Source organism: Benincasa hispida, chromosome 5 (genome assembly GCF_027475165.1).
Source record: "Benincasa hispida cultivar pf3 chromosome 5, pf3_genome.v1.1, whole genome shotgun sequence".
Lineage (NCBI taxonomy): Eukaryota > Viridiplantae > Streptophyta > Magnoliopsida > Cucurbitales > Cucurbitaceae > Benincasa > Benincasa hispida.
This window is the reverse complement of record NC_143482.1, coordinates 8573381-8581266: the sequence shown is the minus strand read 5'-3', so window position 1 is coordinate 8581266 and position 7886 is coordinate 8573381. Positions and strand designations below refer to the sequence as shown.

At 36.8% G+C, this 7886-nt stretch overlaps 1 non-coding gene across 1 annotated transcript; it reads left to right on the top strand.

The window, feature by feature from the left end:
- The first annotated feature begins 1042 nt into the window (after positions 1-1042).
- LOC120078917 (small nucleolar RNA R71) lies at positions 1043-1149 on the top strand. Its single transcript, XR_005482191.1, has one exon. It is a non-coding gene; the product is annotated as a small nucleolar RNA R71 (small nucleolar RNA).
- Positions 1150-7886: the final 6737 nt, after the last annotated feature.

Below are 7886 nucleotides of genomic sequence, written 5' to 3'. Positions count from 1 at the left end.
GTTATGTAACTATTTTAACATATCCATGAAGCGATGATACTGCACTTCATCATTTTGCTTCTTCTCAAGTCTTTGTGGGAATGGTGGTAGCTGTACCTTCACGGTTCCCTGTTCCGTAGGCTTAGAAGTGGACGCAACTTTCGGTTCCATCGTCTCATTTTCTTCTGGTTCGTCCTGTGTCAACGGGGTCTTGGATTCCATCGCAACTGGAGTAGTCCTACTTATCTCTGTCTTCTCTTCCCCTATTGTCTTTCCACTTCGTAAAGTCACGACTTGACATTGCTCATTTCCTGTGTTCTCTGGGTTGCGAGGGAGCTCAGTTGAACTCAGCAACGCCCCTTGTGGTCTATTTTTCAGCTCGCCCGCAATCTGTCCTATTTGGATTTTGAGATTGCATATTGAAGTCACCTGATTCTGGAGCACCGTCTCGTTCTTTTCTATGTACTGCTTTAATAAGCTCTCTAGGGAAAAAGATGGCGGCGCTTACGAGCTGCTAGCTTGATTTTGCGATTGACCGTTTGTTCGGGGGAAAAATTCTTGCGGCCCTTCTTTTTGCGCCATCGGTTGATATCTCTGTTGATTATTTTTCCATGCAAAATTGGGGTGCTTTCTCCACCCGAGGTTATAAGTGCTAGAGAAAGGATTTTTCTTTACGAAGTATACAGATTGCGGGTTCCTTTGACATTCTTCCATCGGATGTGCTTCTACACAAGAGGCATAACTTGTGCTTGTCTGATCAATTGCGTTGACTTGCCCTCTTTGTGTTCCCAGGCTATTGATTGCGATGCTCTATATTAGATTCATCATCGCATTCATTTGATTTTGTAGGGATGCGATGGCCCCATTGTTTACGTCACCTTCTTGAATTTTAAGTCGTTGATCACTTTCCCTCCAATCTTCGTGATTCTTTGATATGCGATCAAGAATATTTTTAGCCTCATCATACGTTTTGTCAAGCAGACCTCCAGCTGCTACCGCATTGGCAGCTGTCTATGATGCAGGGTTCAAACCGTGATAAATCTCCATCTGGAGACAGTCAGGTAAGCCATTATGTGGACAATCTCACACCAGTCTCTTAAATCTCGCCCAGGCATCGCTGAGCGATTCGTCAATTTCCTGTTCAAAATTTGTAATCAACTTCCTTCTTCTTGCGTTCTTGGTAGGGGGAAAGTATTTCATCATGAACTTCTCTACTACTTGTTCCCACGACGTTATCTCCCCTGGTTCGAGAGAATAAGCCCATTTCCTTACTTGATCGCATAGCGAAAATGGGAACAACGTTAGTCGATCTTCTTCAACTAAGATGTTTGGGAACACAAAAGTATTGTAGATTTCGATGAAGCTCCAGAGATGGGCGTGCGGATCCTCGCCACGTCTTCCACCAAACTATCCAGCTATCTGAATCATCTGTAACATAACCGGCTTCATCTCAAACCTCGATCCGTCCAGAGTGGGCCTTATGATTCCTAGGGAGAAATCATAGAGGTTGGGCGACGCATAGTCCCGGATGGATCTATTGCAGTCGTTCGCCAGGAGAATAGGGTTTTCCATGATATTGTTCGCATTTGCTACTCTGTCTTCCAGTTGTTCCGCTATGTTGGGATTTCTCTCTTGTTGTTGTCGGTGGTTGTTTTTTCGTCTTCTTCGGAACATTCTTTCAATCTCTGGGTCGTAGTTGGGCTCAGAACCGTGTCCTTCACTCATACGACACCCGCTTCTTTCTTTACGAAAGGAATGGCAATGAATAGAGGTTGAAAGCTACAAAGAAAATAAAAAAGTTACCGTTAGCGCAATATGTACTGCTGTAATCCCCGACAACGGTACCAAAAACTTGATGCTTTGTAAATGTGATGCGATTATGGTGTATATTTGTGGCGATGAGTTATGCGTTGCACATGCAAGTTTTCCTAGTAAAATCCAAGTATAAATTTCACTAGGTTTCCTGGTAAGTCAAGGGTTGAACACAGGGACTATTGAGTTACTATGTGATAGTAAAGTTGATTACTTTGCGGTGGAAAAAAAAATAAGTTGGTTGGTGTTTTGTTTAAGTAAAAATCCAATACGACGGATTCGAGTAAAGAGTTGATGAAATCGGGAATTACAATGAGTATGCGATGAACGGGTTAATAATGGATTTAGCTAACACTTCCTAAGATTGCATTCAAGTTATGCGATCATGCTACACACACACAACAACATGTCATCTCTCAATGCAAATGCCATAGTTCCTATTTTTAGGACGCATGCGATGTATACGATAATGTTGATAGGACTTATGTCTAAGCCTCTATTCTTGTCTATGCGATGATGAATGATGCACACATACACAAGGTGACCGCATACTATCATATCCTATTTCTAAGGTGCATGCGATGCATAATAGCAAACAGAACTTATGTCTAAGTTTCTATCTCTTGCTTATGCGGTTCTAATCTGACTCTCTCAAGCCTAGATTCTAATTTGACTCTCTCAGGTCTAGATTCTTTCTTTAGATTACTCTCTCAAGTATCTCTAAAGGGTGAATGACGCATACATAAGACAAGATAATCGCATAAAGTGAAGATCTTAGGTCATGCTAGCTAAGTACTTCTCAACCCATTCGAAAATTTAGCTACTCATTAAAATGTGGAGAGATTGAAATGAGAGTTCCATTTTCTATAAATAAAATGCAGAATACAAAACAACAATGGAAAGTAGCGATAAGAAGCCCGGTACCAATGTCTTGCTTCCCATGGCTTTTACACTGTCTTTTCACTTCAATGCTGCCCAGAAGAATATCTTTGCTTTTGCAAGTGTCGACCCTCTCTCCTTTTATAGCATTTCTCGGCAGTCTATCGAGCTTTTCAGGATTGTCTTCTCGACGTCTAATTCTCTTTGCTCGCCTCCGCCTTCTAAGTATAAGAATAACTATAGACTAACGGCTTATCTACTTTGTATTTGATCTATCTTCTATATGGCAAACTTCTTTAACGATGGTGGTCTTCGGTATTTATAAAGCTCAAGGTGAAGAAGTTTTTCTCTCTAATGATTGCAATGATGGGAGGCCATTAAATCTTCTGCTCTGATGCGCCGATTAATGGTCACCAAAAATTTGAATGTACTTGCTATAGTGTGTCGTTAACGGTTTGTCAACTAAATTCGGATTTGACCGTCCTCAGCTTCTCGTTCCATCATGATTTATTATGCTTTCACCTTGATGCGCCGTCTTAATGTGGCCACCTTCTTGAGAAACTTCTCATGAGTGCATACGATTGCATGCTTTGGCTATCGCAATCTTTTAATGTGCGCGGACGCCTAATTCCTTGGATCACAATTTCCTTTGCACCAATGCATTTTTCCTGCACAAAATGAGTAAATTAGTTGCTTTTATGCGATGGGCGCATGCGATTGCAATATTCTCAGTTTAACACTTTTGGACATGATTTTGTATATTTTTATCATCGCATTCCCTCATTGTTTTACTTATTTGCTCTGTAATGACGTGCATTTCTATGCGTTATTATCATTCCCACGCATAGCCTTTCTCTTGGCCATACCTTAGCTTCCTTCAATGCCCAAATAACCTCTCAAATGAGCATGGCCAATGTATGGCACGACACTTAGCCAATTTTCTAGCCTTCAATGCATGGGTTATACTTAACCAATTTTTTCAAGCTATACCCAAGAGTCAAGCTTTCAACTCAAACTTTTCTTCTAATTTTTCACCATTTTCTCTACAATTACACATTAATTCTCACATCAACCTACTCACCACATTGGTCTTAGTAGGGAACATACTCAAATAGAGAAATTATGGCTCAGGGTTCATAGAAATTTAGTAGAAAATACATTAACTTAAAAAGGAAATCATGTAAAAAGACGAGTCTCACGTTTACTACTGGCAAAACTTTTTATCATAAAAAGTTATAAATCTAAACTCTTTCAATACAGGATTTGGAATCGAATTCCTACAAAAACGTGTGAACGTTTTGCAATTAGATATTCGTTTTTCATGGAAACAAAAACAATAAAACAAAACATGCATTTGTAGGATAAACATTCAAACAAAATCATAAGCATGCTAGAAAAGAGAAAGAAGATGAGAAATCAAAACTCACATTTGTTGATTCCCGTAGCTTTCCTCTTTCACCATTATCAACAATCTTGAACTTCTCGAAGAAGAAGAACACCACCAACAAAGTTACCTTGCTATTCTCTAGGATTCTAAAGAACTTGGAAGAGTGGTGTCCAAGAAATTTTGAGGAGGAAAATGGTAGAGAATTTCTAGAGAGAAGTTAGAGGCTTGGAGGCTAGAATTTTGTGTAATAAAAATCCCTTTCCCTAAATGGGCTATAAGGATATATTTATATGGAGGAGGGTTAATCCATTCTCTAAGAATTTCCCTTTATACTCTTAGTGCTAATTAATTAAATAACATCTGTGTAATTAATTGACACATTAATTAAATGACCATATATTAAATTCTATTTAATATACATTTAATTAATTATTATAAATACCATATATTTATACTAACCTCCAATCTCCATTATATATTAATCAATTAATTATTCATTTATTAATCATTAAATAACTATATTAAATCATATTTAATATGGAGTTATTAACATATAAGTATCACATATTTATATGTATACATCTCGTTATGAATCCAATTCATACAAATGTAATTTAAATATATCTCTTTTACATGATTTGGATTATAGATCATATCTATAATTAACCATTATATATTAATCTCATTAATATAAAATTCCCTCATTTGATTTGAAATTTAAAACACTCCCCGTTCCTACTATTTAGTGAGCTAACAAGGGGACCTCCTGAACCTACAGATTTGAAGCTCGAATGATATGAGATTAATTGATTAAACTCCTTTAATCCAATTAATCAATATTCATTAGCTACCAATCACTTTATGAAAGACCGATAGCTGCACTCTTCGCATTGTAGATATATTTCTGTGTCCATGGATATAACCAATTAACAGAGCGATGACCCTTCACAAATGCTCATAACTACAACTAGATCAAAATACTGTTTTACCCTTGCAGTTATATCTAACTTCTTAAGTACCACTGATTCATCAAATGAACAAACAATTTATAGTCCAACTATAAACTAACATCTCTTGGGCTAGGAGAGGTTGAGGCCTTATTATTCAAGACCCGGAACCATCTATTAAGGGAGCAATTTATCTACTTTCCCAAGCAATGGGAAGGAGTGAATTCTATCTTGTGTAGTTGTGTTCCCAGCTCCCTAATCAGACAAATCCCCAAAATGGTAAGCTTATTGAGTCAGCTATCATGACCATTCTCACCCTTATAGATCAAAGGATTTTTGTCATAAATAAGAGTTCACAACTCACTTAGGATTAAGGTCAAGTCTCTTCTGGTCATCCTAGTGAAATATTAGTTTCTTCAAGTAATGGTGTTATAAAGAGAAACTAATTATTTCATGGTCTGGTCTATGTATAAACTTCTTTATATAGGATATCCCAACTCACATGTCTTTACATGAATAATATGGTTCATATTTTTTTGTAACACTTCCATCTCATGTAATAATTACAAAGTCGGCCGTATCCGCAGTGTTACCAGGATAAGGCACCCAACCTTTATCCATTTACTGTAGACCTTTTAGGTTATTACTTGAACATAAACCACTTGTATGTCAACCACATACCATTCAAGTGAAATCATATAATATTGGATCTTAGTTTATTGGATTGAATCAATACTGTCTAAATGTCAAATAAAATACCTCTGATTTTATTAGATAAATAATTTGTGTTAACAAAATTACAAACCACGAGATACACTAGGTTTAGGACATCAATCCCAACAATCTCCCACTTGTCCAAAACTAGTGAAATGTATCAAAATACAATAAAAGATGAGTGTAAAAGTAAAGTATCAATGTACAATATAAGGTAAAGTATCAATATACAATACAATAAACTAGGGTATACAATATATCCAATAAGATCTCCCACTTAACCTAGCTTAGGTGACTCATATCTCGTAGACCTAGACCTTCTAGGTGACCCTAAAAAGCTTTAGCCATGAGAGCCTTTGTAAATAGATAGCAATATTATGCTCTGAGGCAATCTTTATGATGATCATATCTTCTCGTTGCATAATCTCTCTAATAAGATGATACTTGCGCTCTATATGCTTTCCATGTTTGTGGCTACGAGGCTCCTTGGAGTTTGCCACAACACCACTGTTACAATAAAGTGTGATGGGCAAGGACATATTTGGAAAAACTTCCAAATCTGTGAGAAAGTTTCTAAGCTAGATGACTTCCTTAGCAGCTTCACAAGCAACTATATACTCAACCTCCATGGTGGAATCCACAATACAACCTTGCTTAATGCTGCGCCATACTATAGCTCCTCCATTCAGAGTGAACACTAATCCTGATGTGGATTTCCTTTAATCCTTAGCAATCTGAAAATCAAAATCAGTGTATCCTATAAGGATCAAATCCTTAGCACCATATACAAGCATATAGTTTCTCGTTCTTCTAAGATACTTGAGAATAACTTTAACTACTGTTCAGTGATCAAATCCTGGATTGGATTGATATTTACTAACTAGTCCCACTACATGGCAGATGTTGGGTCTACTATACAACATGGAATATATAAGTCTACCCATTGCAGATGCTTAGGGAATTTGTCTCATTGAGGTACCTTAGGACACTATTCCTTAGACAAAGATAATTCCATGCCTGAAAGATAACAAATTGTTCTTGGAATTTTGCATCGAATATCTAACAAGCACTTTGTAAATAAAGGATGTCTGAGACAAGGTTAGTGATTTGTTTTTTCGATCCCTTATAATTTGGATCCGTAGAACAAATTTTGCTTCACCAAAATCTTTCTTTTGAAATTGAGCAACTAGCCAATCTTTAATGGTAGTTAGATAACCTACATCATTTCTAATGAGTAGGATATCATCCACATTCAATACAAGAAAAGCTACTGAACTATTGATGATCTTCTTGTAAACACAAGGCTCATCAACATTTTGAACAAAGCCATAAGATTTGATTGCAGCATCAAACCTTATATTCCAAGATCACGATGCTTGTTTCAATCCAAAAATGAACCGATTAAGCTTGCACATCTTTTGCTATTGACCTTGTTCAACGAATCCCTCTGGTTGGGTCATGTAGATTGTTTCATTAAGCTTACCATTCAAAAAAGCAATCTTGACATCTATTTACCATATCTTATAGTCATAATATGTGGCAATAGATAAAAGAATCTGGATAGATTTAATCATAGCAACAGATGAGAAAATTTCTTCATAGTCCATTCCTTCAACCTAGGTATAACCCTTTGCTACTAGTCTAGCCTTAAAGGTTTGTACCTTTCCATTTACACCTAGTTTCCTCTTGTAGATCTATTTGCAACGTATGGATTTAACTCCATCAGGTTGATATATAAGTTCCCAGATAGAATTTGAGTGTATAGACTCCATTTCTTGATCCATGGCTTTGATTCATTCATCTTTGTCAACATCAAACATTGTCTTCTTATAAGACGATGAATCATCGATCTTATTATCTAATATGATGGTTTGAGTTTATGTTAAACCCAAATAGAAAATAGGTTGGGTTACAATCCTCCCACTATGTTGAGGCTCTCTCAATACTTGAGAAGGATGTGTTTGGCTAGATGAAGCAATATCAACAACTTTTGTTGAAGTGCTCGTCTCTTCAACAACTCTTGTTAAAGTTTCAGTAGTTTCTCTGAAATTTTCATTTAATACGATTTGGCTCCTTGGCTTATATTCTCTAATATGGTTTTCTTCTAGGAAAGTAGATTTGTTGATACAAATACTTTGTTTTCTTTTGGATCGAAGAACATACCACCT